Source organism: Sphaerodactylus townsendi, linkage group LG11 (assembly GCF_021028975.2).
Source record: "Sphaerodactylus townsendi isolate TG3544 linkage group LG11, MPM_Stown_v2.3, whole genome shotgun sequence".
Classification (NCBI taxonomy): domain Eukaryota; kingdom Metazoa; phylum Chordata; class Lepidosauria; order Squamata; family Sphaerodactylidae; genus Sphaerodactylus; species Sphaerodactylus townsendi.
This window is the reverse complement of record NC_059435.1, coordinates 59,804,566-59,817,779: the sequence shown is the minus strand read 5'-3', so window position 1 is coordinate 59,817,779 and position 13,214 is coordinate 59,804,566. Positions and strand designations below refer to the sequence as shown.

Genomic DNA, 13,214 nt, shown 5'->3' with positions numbered 1-13,214 from the left:
GCCCCACTGGAAAGGTGATCACCTGATTTAACCTATTGCATATCCTTCTTACGGTATCAGTAAGGAAGTTCAGAGGGGAACTGAGTTCCACGCTCTATCCCCCTGCACGCAAGACACAAGGATTATCCAGAAACATCTCCATTATCCCACCCGTTCCCTAAAACTTACTTCTGTCCGGCCCGTTCCTGCAATTCTGTAGGTCTGCTCTGTCCGCTTGTCCTCCCTTTAATCTGTTTGCTCCAGGCAGTGGACAAGAATGAACTTTGAAATGAAAGCTCCCGGGCTTTCTTACATGCAGGGAGGCTTTGCCAGTTGATTTATTGACTGAGGAAGATTTATTTGGATGCGGTCTGAGAGCCTATGTCTTGGCTGGCTTGCTGATATCTGCCACTGAACTTGAACCCTTTATGATACCACTGACTACTGCTAGTCCACAGAAGTGACTATAGCGATACAGCACATGCTTTGCATACTCAATATCACAAGTACAAACCCAGCTAAAAAGATCTCAGATAGCAGGGCTGAGAAGAATCACGGTCCCACGCTATTTGCCAAGACAAACCAGATTGTTTGATCTATACAGGAGTTTCAATTGCAAAGCACCATACTCAGTCTCCCTGAAATAAACAAAGCCAACTCAGTAAGTGGAAGGAATTCTAGGCACTGGTCCTTCTCTACCCATGGAAAAAATTACAGCTAGACTCAGACAAATGGCCCATCTCCTACCATTCTGCTCAGCAAACACCTTCTTTCAACTTACAAAGCTCTTTTATTAGAGGAAGAAACACTCAGGTCGAAGGAGGGCCTCAAACTCTGCTAGGCAGAGAACAAGGGTACGTGGCAATATGTGCTTACAACTTAGCAACTCAAGGCAGAATCCTGGTCTGTAGTCATCACACCACAACATGCGTATATGTGTGCACACACGCACAAATACATATGTACCTCTTTCTTTTTTAACTGCCAGTTCTGAATTCCATCCTGCATTCTAGTCTAGGATTCCTGGGAGACAGCCTGGTTCCATATATTAAATTGTTGCATTCATTTTCCCCCTCTCTCTGATGAAGAGGGGGAAAATTTCACTTTTTTGTTTTAGTTTGACAGTCACATTTGAAGATGGCTTCTCCAATTATTCTTATGCACTGAATGATGCATTTAAATACAGTGGGGTACTGTGTGGTTTCCGGGCTGTATGGCCATGTACTAGCAGAATTCTCTCCTGACGTTTTGCCTGCATCTGCGGATGGCATCTTCAGAGGATCCTCTGAAGATGCCAGCCACAGATGCAGGCGAAACATTAGGAGAGAATGCTGCTAGAACACGGCCATACAGCCCGGAAACCACACAGCACCCCAGTGATTCTGGCCGTGAAAGCCTTCGACGATACATTTAAATACATATTACAGCAACATTTTTTTTTGCTCTAGGTGATTCTACGACTTTATTCTGCCTTTAACGGCATAGAAACAAATTGAGAGGTGCTTCTTCTAATAAGATCCACTAAAAGAAATGCAGCTAACAGGAAGGCCACAGAATATTTGTGATCAAGTTCAAACTATAACACTCCACAATCTCGATCTCCATCTTCTAGACTGCCTTGGAGAGGAATTAATTATAATAAGGGCAACATAATCTCAAAAAATGTTAATTTATTTTGGAAGAAGGCCCATTTTATGTTTGTAGGAAGTCTAGACACCTTTTTAAAAGTTTGCAAAAAAAAAAAAAAGCTTCTAGCTAGGCTCAACCCAGCGGTGAACATGGGTGAAAGCTGCTGTAGACAATACCATTTGTTAAGTGACCTAGGAAGAAAAGACGTTTCTTGCTCTAGCTTTAGACTGCATATTCTTATGACCGCATTACCCCATATGTCCCCGTGCGGCCTCTCCGATCGGCGGAGGCCAATCTACAGGTGGTCCCTGGCCCCTCGGTGATGCGGCTGGCCTCCACACGGGCCAGGACCTTCACGGCCTTGGCCCCGGCCTGGTGGAACGCTCTTCCTCCAGCTGTCCGGGCCCTGCGGGACCTTGGGGAGTTCCGCAGGGCCTGTAAGACGGAGCTGTTCCACCGGGCCTTTGGAGGAACCAGCCGCTAATGGTGCCCCTTCCTTGGCCCCTAACATCTGGGCCGCTAATCACCTAATGAGACTCACCATGCCTCCCTTTTCCGTGGGGAGGGAGGGACTATATATTATTGGAATGCTGGACGCCACCTTAAATTTAAATTTTGAGCTTTTATACTTGGAATAAGAACTGAAAAATTTTATCGCTGCTTTTAAATGTTTATCTATTTTACATTGTATTTTATATGCTGTGCACCGTCCAGAACCCTTCGGGGATGGGGCGGTATAAAAGTATGTATGTATGTATGTATGTATGTATGTATGTATGTATGTATGTATGTATGTATGTATGTATGTATGAATGAATGAATGAATAAATAAATAAATAAATAAATAAATAAATATTCTTGAGCCTTACATGGATGAAAGCTAACATTAATCCAAGAACGGCCAGTCATAAAAGAAAGTTGTTTACTCAGTAGGCAAGTCCTCTCCACAGAGAATTAGCTTCTTTTTGCATTGTGGGAAACCATCTTCCTAAATTTCACCCAACGCCCAAATCTTCATTATCACCAAACTTAAGCCTCGCGGATGTTCCTTCAGTTAGACTGTCTTCTTTCAAGCTTGATCAGTTAAGAAGGTATCCGAAAACTGTTTTTAAGAGTGCTAGGTGTTTCCAAAAAGGATCAAGTAGATAAGTCCTTTCCTCACAGAGGTTTTATGGCGAGATTCTTTTTCGAGCTGGAAGGGAATAATGGTGAGTGCACAAAGGCACAGAAATTAGTACTCTTATCTTCAAAGCCTTTCAGAGCAGATATAATATAATGTAGCAAGGAGGAGAGATATAACAAGGGGATACAGGAAACTAAGGGAACAAATCTTCAGAAGATTATTTCGTGATTACTGAAATGAAGGCAGGAGGAGGAGGCGGGAAATAGGAAGGAGCAATAGTGTGATAAAACCATAAGTATATGAATAATGGACAGTGGTAGCTTTGGCTGGTTTATGACTGACCTCATGTGAGGACTATACCACTGCAGCTCCACAGGGAAGAAGGAATAATCTGAAATCTTTACAAGTTTAGACAGTACCATACAAGGGTAGGAATACCTTTGTCTTTGCTAAATATGCCCCCATGTAAAGCTGAAGTGATACAGTGCTGGTGTGAAAGCTCTACTATCTCATACATTTCATACATGTCGAGCTATACATAATGGGCAAAATGGGAATCACTATCTTGCAGTGAGTTTCCGACTCACCCCACCACCACTGCTATCTTCCTTCATCGTGACACTGGCAATTGCTAATGGGATCCAAAATGGTCTCCACGTGACCACTCAGGAATGCCACTAAGGTAACAGTGAAAAAATATCTCCACCCTTCTGTAACCTACAGCCAAGCTGTCAGACCATAGCGGCAAACTGTGAAGCAAATCTTGCTTCCCAACTTACTAGAAGGTATCCAGTCACCTGTGAGCTATGCAGAGCAGGACTTCCCCCCCCCCTCCAGGTACAACTGACTGAGCCCCTGCCCAGATATTGTTCCTCGAAGTCAGCAGACTCTTAGTAATAGCACAGGGGGCTAAGAGAGCATCTATTTGGAGGGTCAAAGTGGCAGAAATCGTGTCCCCATCCTCCTCAAACTGAAGCATCATCTGGAGGGACCATATGGTGGGATACCTCTACACCTGTTAAGATCCACTTGAAAAAAACTTCACGTTACTTTCTCCCTCTCAGACATAACCAGTAGAAAGCTCACAACAGTTAACAAGGAACACATTTATATTTTCTTTTTCACGTTTAGTAATTATAAGTATATAGCATTTCTGAGCAATAGCCTTTTATTTTTTTTTGTGGCCACTATACATGTTATGCAGAAGTAAACACAAACTTGTCTGGGTTTTTAGAAGTGAACCAAAGCCTTAAGGCACAAGAGTGTGAAGTTCTAGATTAATTACAGCAACCAGGTTATGTGTACCTAGGTGGTGAAATCTGAACTCGGTCCAAAATAGACTGGCATTGGGCATTCCTTTGCCAAAAATAACATTAAAAAGATACAGATGTAAGTCTGTAATTTTTGTTGAGTTCTTAATATTGCTAGATTAGTTAGTTCTTAAATCAATTACTTCTTAAATAAACTCATTCTCAATATTAATTAGTTCCTAAACCATCTTAAATCACTAGTTCTTAATTTGATAAATTATATTCGGTCCAAATGATGAAGGTTTTAATGACACAATATGAATCTTAACATAATAAAAGAGTAAAACTCTTCATCTTTTCCTTCAGACACCTGCTCCAATGGTGTGTGTCTGGCTGATTTGTTGAAATGCAAAAAGCAAATCTCTTCTCTTTGAAATGCCATGTACAATATGCAAAAGTTCCACGTTTAAAGAACTTCCTGCTTGTTTTGATCGGCACTCTTGCATTTCATGGGCGGCTAGAGTGGAGTGCAGGAGCCACAACCGCCACAGGTAGCAAGAACATGCAGCCCCACGTACATGACAGACCACAGCCCTGCACTCTTACTTCACACAGTACACTAGTCACAAATCAAGTTAAGCCTCAGAGATTTATATATCTTTAATGTATGTTTGGACTGAACCTGTGATACATTTGGACGAAAGACCAGTCTTCCTGGATCAGACTTCTTACAGTGGCAAATGAAGAATTTTCAGGAAGCCCACAAGCAGGGTGGGAAGTTGGTATGCCACCTTGGAACTTTCAACTGGGAACCGGGTTTGATTCCCCACTCCTCCACCTGAGTGGCAGAGGCTTATCTGGTGAACCAGATGTGTTTCCACACTCCTACATTTCTGTTGGATGACCTTGGGCTAGTCACAGTTCTCTCGGAACTCTCTCAGCCCCACCTACCTCACAAGGTGTCTGTTGTGGGGAGAGGAAGGGAAAGGAGCTTGTAAGCCACCTTGAGTCTCCTTACAGGAGAGAAAGGTGGGATATAAATCCAGACTCCTCTTCTTCTAGTTACTTCTGCAAGAAAAATCAAGAGCTACAGAGCACTGGGGTGTAGTTCACATGTGTGAATTGTAACAGGAATGAAAACAACTGCTACAATGACTTCTACATTTTATCAGACACCACTCACAGCACCATCAACACACAGCGCAACAAAAACATTAAATATAGCAACAAGTTCAGAGAAGTTAATTTGGTTTGTTGGTGGCACATCACCTGCTCAGCTCACAAGCGTAACCAAACACTCGATACCTATAAACTCATTTGTTTTGTGCTAGATGTCATGTTATATTGTGACCTGTACAATTGTGTACCAATACATTGTGTACAAGGGCTGTTCGATTAATAGCAAATTCCTGGCCAAAGAAAATTTTAACAGATCAGGAAATAGGAGATAAAATGACTGAAAAAATGGACAAGATAAAACAAGAAATATTCTTTGCTTAAGCTCGAAGAGAATGAAAATGTGTGGAGGATAGTTCTAGCAATAGCTATGAGCAATAATGGACATGTAAAACCACTATATTTAGATGCAAAATAATTCTGAACCCCAGTTATTGTTGAGGGGGTGGGGGGTCAGCAGCAGAGCAAGACTGCCTCATCTACTTCCTACTTGTGGGTTTCCTGAATGTGGCTAGTTGACCACTGTGAAAACCATGAGACTAAATGACATGTTTATGTTTCTGTGCCTGCAACAAGGTAGTTGAATACAATAAAAGGGTCAATTCACAGAATTCTTTTTTATTTATCATTATTTATTATTACATTTATAGACTGTTCTCCCAGTCACAATGGGCTCAGAGCAATTTCTCATAAGGTTATGTTTCAAAGGCTGTTAGAAGGGCTTCACATAGTGTTTCCTTTATTGCATGTAAGAAGCAGATGGGTACAAATTATGTTGGGGAAGAAATCTGCAGACATCACTCAGCATAATCTATGTAGCATTTTAAGGGTTAGAAACTGAATAAATTGAGCACTGGATTGGTTGTTGTGGGCTTTCTCGGCTGTGTGGCCGTGGTCTGGTAGATCTTGTTCCTAATGTTTCACCTGCATCTGTGGCTGGCATCTTCAGAGGTATATCACAGAGAGAAGTGTGTCTGTGATGCACCTCTGAAGATGCCAGTCACAGATGCAAGTGAAATATTAGGAACAAGATCTACTAGACCATGGCCACACAGCCCGGAAAGCCCACAACAACCAGTTGAGTCTGGCTGTGAAAGTCTTCGAAAATACATTAATTTCAAAGACGTGAAAGTCTTCGAAAATACTGGATGTTATCACAGCCCACATTTTCACTGCAGAGAACAGAAACTTGGCTACAGACACAGTTGTTCTTTGGTTGACCCCCGCCAATAAAATTTTGAGGGTCTTCTGCTCAGAGAACAGTTTTTTAATCAATCAACACAAGTTCCAATAAATCTAAGCATGCCTCGCTGGCTACTTCTGGTTTGCTTTGCTCCATGAAACAGCTCCTACTCACTTACGTAATCACAATTTATATCTTTCAGAACAGCACATTCTGCATTTCTCTGTAAAAGGCAGACTCAAGTGCGGTTTTACAAATACATACAGTACATACTATAAATTCAACTAATTAAAAACATAATCCACACTTAGTAACATACCCTAGCCATACAACACCTAGCCTCATAGGAATGCTTCTTTTACTAGTATCTCCAAAGGCCAAGCTAGATGTGACGGCATCCGTATGGAAATGCCCCCTCCATTTTAAAGGCTCAGGTGGACAATTTAAAAATACCACGAGGCAGAGTGGAGGGGGAAGACACTTGTGTGCATGTATGAACCTCCTGTACCTTTCAAGTGCCAAATCAGCTGCCAAGAGGGCAACAGAACCTGTGTGGTATAGTGGTTAAGGGAAGGTGGACTCTAATCTGAAGAACAAGGTTCGATTCCCCACTCCTCCACATGAGCAGCAGAGCTTTATCTGGTGAACCAGATTTGTTTCCCCACTCCTACATTCCTGCTAGGTGATCTTGGGCTAGTCAAGGGATGGAGAAACCTGAAAATCCTTTAGGAGTTTCATTCCATAACATTGGGACATCTCCCAAGAGTGAAAACTGTTGCACAAATTTACATAGAGAGATCTGCTCCTTCAGATATGTGGGCTTCAGCCCAAGAAGACAGTACAGGTTAACATTAGCACCCTTAATGGCAGGCAACAGAATTCCCCCTAAACAGATATTATGACCAAAATAGGATGATTTTGTAAAAAAAAAAAAAAACCACCCCGAGATGTTGCGTTGTAACTGCGGTTTCCAGTTTGTCTTTACAGGCAGCCCCACATAAAGCACACTGCAGTAACCTTACAGTCACTGGAGAAGGATCAGCGTGGGCAGGTGCTTTGGATTCAGAAAGGTAGCTGGCTTTTGTACTCTTCTGTATTGCACCTGGTTTTGGCAAAGAAATTTAATTGAGGCTTCAGGTCATAGCACACAATGACATACTACCTGTGAATGATGATCCCAGAAAAACTCTGTGACTGAAAACTAAATAAGATACACCAGTGATTTGTAACTGTCACCTAAATGAGAATGGAATTATCCAACAGTGTATGTCCAACCAGCAGAGGTACGATCCAGCAACATTCACAAAACACACCTGGAATTTTCAACAGCCATGTGCTAACGTTGAAATCTACAAAACTGCAGACAGTCATTGTAACACAACACACACATATATGTTCCCATGGCTGGATACTAGTTATTGTATAAATGAAGATATTACACTTTTTGAAATGAGCTTTTAAAGATTTGTGTCATTCAGAGATTCAAATTTACAAAGGCACACGTGGAAATTCCCCCAGATGATAATGCATTGTTTTAAATATGAATGCAACCCTCTGGGGTAACCTATCACTATACTCAGCTAAGTACAAACACTTTTTTTTAAAATCAAGTACAAAGTGACCCCAGCCGAGAGAGGCTCCCGCGGCCGGAATCACTTGGGGTGCTGTATTGGTTTCAGGAACATATGGCCGTGTTCTAGCAGCATTCTCTCCTGACGTTTCGCCTGCATCTGTGGCTGGCATCTTCAGAGGATCAGATCCTCAGATCCTCAGATCCTCTGAAGATCCTCTGAAGATGCCAGCCACAGATGCAGGCGAAACGTCAGGAGAGAATGCTGCTAGAACACGGCCATACAGCCCGGAAACCACACAGCACCCAAATCAAGTACAAACTTTTTTTTATCACACAGGAACAGATACTTCCTCCAGATACTTTACTCCAGGGAAAGACGAACTTTTTTTGGAAAAAGGATCCACACTTAACTGAGCATTAGCTCCACAGAACACAACTCCAGATAGCTTACAAAAGTGTACAATACAAACAGAACTTCAAAATAATCGTTAGGATACAGCTTTCTTCAAGCAAAACCCCAACAGGAAGGCTTTACATAGCTGCAAGTTCACAGGATCAGAGCCATGGTGGAAAAGTGTACTTCTGCTAAAGGCTTTCAATACAGTTCAACTTGCATCCTCTAATATCCCTAGTTCTACATAGTATGCTTATGCTGACTTGCTTCAGGTGCAGCACCAAATTAGGTTCAAGGTTCTTATACTAACTGAATCAGCTTCAAGGTTCTTGTACAAAGCCCTAAATCAGGGGTCTTCAAACTATGGCCCTCCAGATGTTCATGAACTATAATTCCCATCAGCCCTGCCACTTAGCCATGCTGGCAGGGAATTGTAGTCCATGAACATCTGGAGGGCCATAGTTTGAAGACCCCTGCCCTAAATGGTATGAGACTGGCATACCTATGTATCTATGTCCTCCTGGTATGTTGCCCAAAGAGTGCTCCATTCAGCAAATTCGAACTTATTGGTGGTCCCCAGCCCCAAAGAAGTCCAGCTTGAATTCTTGAGGCAACCAGCGCCAGGGCTTTTTCAGTCCTGGCCCCAGACTAGTGAGACTCGGTGCCCAAGAAGACCAGGGCCCTCCCTGCGTGACTTAGGACAGATTTGCAGGACCTGTAAGACAGAGCTGTTCCACCAGGCATAAGGTTGAGGCTGCTACGGTTAACCATCTAAGACCCCCCCCCCTCTCCCCAGCGTCTAATTTTTCTATTCCTGACTTCATGTCTACCAGTTATTCATCAGGGCCACTGTTTTACCTGTCTGAATTCTTGGATTGGAAATTAATCGTCACTTGGATTTATATTATATTTTATAGGATGTTTAAGTGTTTTATGGTTTATTGTTTATATGAATGTTGTGAGCTGCCCCAAGCCCAGAAGGGGAGAATGGCATATTAGACTTAATAAAAATAAAACAAATTACAGCAAGAGAATTTGGCTACAATCTAACATAGCAGGAACAACAAACTAATTCTGAGTATCCCTCCAAGCATGTATGAACAAACAACATAACTGCGTGGCATATTATATGTGCTAGGATAAGATTTTTTTAAAAAAAAATTACATCTCTCTATGCCAGGGGTAGGGAACCTGCGGCTCTCCAGATGTTCAGGAACTACAATTCCCATCAGCCCCAGTCAGCATGGCCAATTGGCCATGCTGGCAGGGGCTGATGGGAATTGTAGTTCCTGAACATCTGGAGAGCCGCAGGTTCCCTACCCCTGCTCTATGCTAATAACAAGCATCAACAAGATCAGGAAAAAAATCCCCTCCTTTTCTACTACATGATTATACAGAACATGTTTCATGGCACTTGCGTGGCCAGTTCTTCTGAAATACTGAACAATTTTAAAGGAAGTTTTATTAAACTATAACCAGGTTTAGTCCCTTGGGGCTTGCAAAGGAAAGTGAAAAAAAGGATCAGACACAAAAATAGGAATACTACTAAAAGGCAGTTCGAGAACATGTCAAAACACAAGTCAAAACACGTGCTTCAAAAGATCTTGAAGAAAGCTACTGTAAATATTTCAGGATTATCCAAATACACTTGGATGCTATATAACAGTATTCAGAAAACAACAGAATGAAACAATCAGGAGTAGATGTGTGAATTAGGTGTACATACAACGGGGACATGAGCAGATAGTAAACAAAAACTGGTTCAAATGGTTTATACTAACACACATGGTTGTTTTATATTGAGACAAATCTCTTACCTACTCAGCAGAGTATTACCTACTCTGAGAGCCAATGTGCTATTGCGGTCATTATGGACTCTAATTTGGAAAACCGGGGTCAATTCCCCATTCCTCCACAAGATGGCTACTGGGTGACCTTGGGCCAGTCACAGTTCTCTCAGAACTCTCTCAGCCCACACAGAAAAAGGCAATGGCAAACCACCTCCAAACATCTCTTGCCTTGAAAACCTTACAGGATCACTATACATCAGTTATAACTGAAAAGCATTTTCCATTATCACTTTATCTACTCTGACCCTCAAGCAACCAGCCTTTTTTGGTACTGTTACCCAAGATGCTCTTGACTGAAGAAATCTGGGATTCAGCAACACATGAGAAAGAGGAGAAAGTGTTGCCTTTGTGGACAAATTTGCCATAGTCAAGCAAAAGCAGTGCGGTCTAATGATGAAGGACACATTCTTACCTGCGCTAGCCAAAAGGAATGTTAAATTGTTCCTCAAGTCAGTCGTCAGTCTGCAATGCAAGGGACACAGCTGGAATACCGTTTGTTGACATGCCAGCTTCCCGTAGCCATGGTGCTATCAGGCCAGCTGACAGAAGACTTCATGTACTGTCACTGAACTATCTTCAGCTACAGCCCATACATGCCAAAAATGGGAGCCAAGTTCAGGGTCAGACATACAAAGAAGACACCAGAGACAAACACAGACAACAGTATTTCAGCAATCATTTCCGACATACCTGCAAGATCTTCAGGAAGACCCTGGGGCTAGATAGCACCCAACCACCTTCCCCCTCTCCCTCTCCAACATACTCTGCCCCTCACTGTAACATTCAGTACTAACCAAAATTTTAAAGCAACAATTTGTTCATAGTTATTTCTCAAAACAAAAACAAGAACAAGAACCCATCCTAGAACATGACGAGGCAAGTTACGCAAAAATAACTTCAACCACAAAAAAAACAGAGTGGAATGGGGAAAGAAAAGCCTTAGGCTACGGATAAGACTGACTCTGTCTGTCTGGCAGCTCAGGGGGCCACTGCATCTTTCCGTTGCCTTGTAACACAGGCCCTTTCCCCACTTCCCTTAAGCCCCGCGCTACTCGAGGAGAGTAGCGCGGGGTCCCTCGGCGCTCCCCACTGAGAGGGGCGGCGACAGCGCAGCCGCCCCGAAGCTGCTGCTGTTGCGCCCCTCAGTGCGCGGCATCCCAGACGCTCTTCTGAACGGCGCCTTTTGACGGTGAACAGAAGTGCGGGGTCGAGGGGACTCTAGGCGCGCCTGGGATGCCGCAGCGCTTTACTGAGAACATGGCATAGGGGGGATGGAAGCGAGTGGGGAAAGGCCCACAGACAGCTTGGAAGGGTGGTTAAATGGAAAAAGCACATGAGATGTACGTTAAAATCAAGTATACCTTTACCCCACTTTCCCTCTGACCTCAGAACACATATACATTTCTCTCCTCTACTATTTTAATCTCACAACAACTTCGAGAGATAGATTAGATTTTCATCTGCCAAAGGTGCCTTTCATCAACAATTAGGGGGGTCCACTAAACTGTAGAGTAATCCAGACAAGACAGAGTTTTGTTGGTGGCATTCCGTCTGTTTTGGAAAAGGATGCATTTCTATTCAAAGAACCAGATTTGCAGTTCTGGAGAGAAATGCAAAAATAGCATCAGTTGTTCTTAAGGTACCTTTTATTGCCAGCTGCATCCTTCCCTAAGAAAATCTGACGTTGCCAGCTAGTTTTGCTCTTGGTTACATCCTTGTTAGATTACTCTGCTATTCACGGAGCTGCTTTGGAAGACAGTTCATAAGTCTCAGTTGGCACAGGCTATGGTTACTCCACTGGAGCTTGAAGACTAGACCATTTTCTATCAGTGCTTGAAACTTGGGCCAGGGTACCTTAAGGACCACCCAATCTATAAACCAGCCCAAATCTTCAGAACTTCTATGGATGTGCAATTTCCTGTGCCCCTATGCACCTGGTGGCGGACCTTTGGCACTCCAGATGTTATGGACTACAATTCCCATCAGCCCCTGCCAGCATGGTGAAGGGCTGATGGGAATTGTAGTCCATAACATCTGGAGTGCCAAAGGTTCGCCACCACTGCCCTGTGCACATATGAAACCAGATGGCACCAGTGAGTAAGCTTTTCCCCTGGTGGCACAAAGAACAACTTACTGCTTTGATGGACAGTACCTACTTATCCCCTAGATATCCCCCTTTAAATTGTTAAAACATGAATATAAGATACATTTTGCTTTTAATCTTCAATTAGGTTTGCTTCTTGAGGACTCTGGTAGCATTTGAGATAATTTTATTGACTACCGTTTCTTGTTCTATTTTTGCACAGTGGCTGTTGGTTCGTCTTGCTTGTACCGTAGTTATCTTGTTTTAATGGATTGTCCATTCATAGATAAAAGAATGGGGAAGACAGGAACACGTGTTTCTGAAGCTGCAAAATGTTTCCTACGCTTTTCCTATTGTATACATCCATAGAATTTGAGGCAGAGCAGAAACACATGCACAACAGGAGAACAGTACAGGTGTCATGGGATGCCACACGCAATGCAACTTCTGCTTCAATGACAAATAAGGCCTCTGCCCTACAACTATGGGTGTCAAGAGCTTTTCTGCACCAATATACAGAATCTGAGTGCCTTGATTATTGTGGTCAACAAGAAATAGCAGATTCGTCTTTCTACAGCTCTGGCAGCAGTCACTGCTTCAGGAAATCAGCTGTAGGGCACGTTGGTCCATTTCCTAAATTACAACACACAGGTCCATTCTGCACAGCACAAATAAGAATCCATGCCAATTTTCAGATGGAGTCTTGGTGTCTTTGAAGACAGCTCATCACTTTTAAAAAAAAAAAGGGGGGGGGAACTGTATATTGCAGGAATAGGCAGGATGAGCTGAGTACAATATGTACTTTTGGGGCTGAACAGGCACCCAGGATCAGAGCCTGCAGAGCAAATGTCTGGAGGAACATTCACTAAATAGCTGTACACACAAAGAATCCCTGCGACACAAAATGTTGGGCGTGAGAGCCTTAACCTTGGGTCAGAGGAAATGGCCGGGGGGCCATTTCTGATGACTTTTTT

General features: G+C 42.9%; 1 protein-coding gene across 1 annotated transcript in view; it reads right to left on the bottom strand.

The window, feature by feature from the left end:
* SVIL (supervillin) overlaps nucleotides 1-13,214 on the bottom strand; it is a 165,081-nt gene that overhangs the window by 140,489 nt on the left and 11,378 nt on the right. The gene's annotated exons all lie outside the window — the stretch shown is intronic.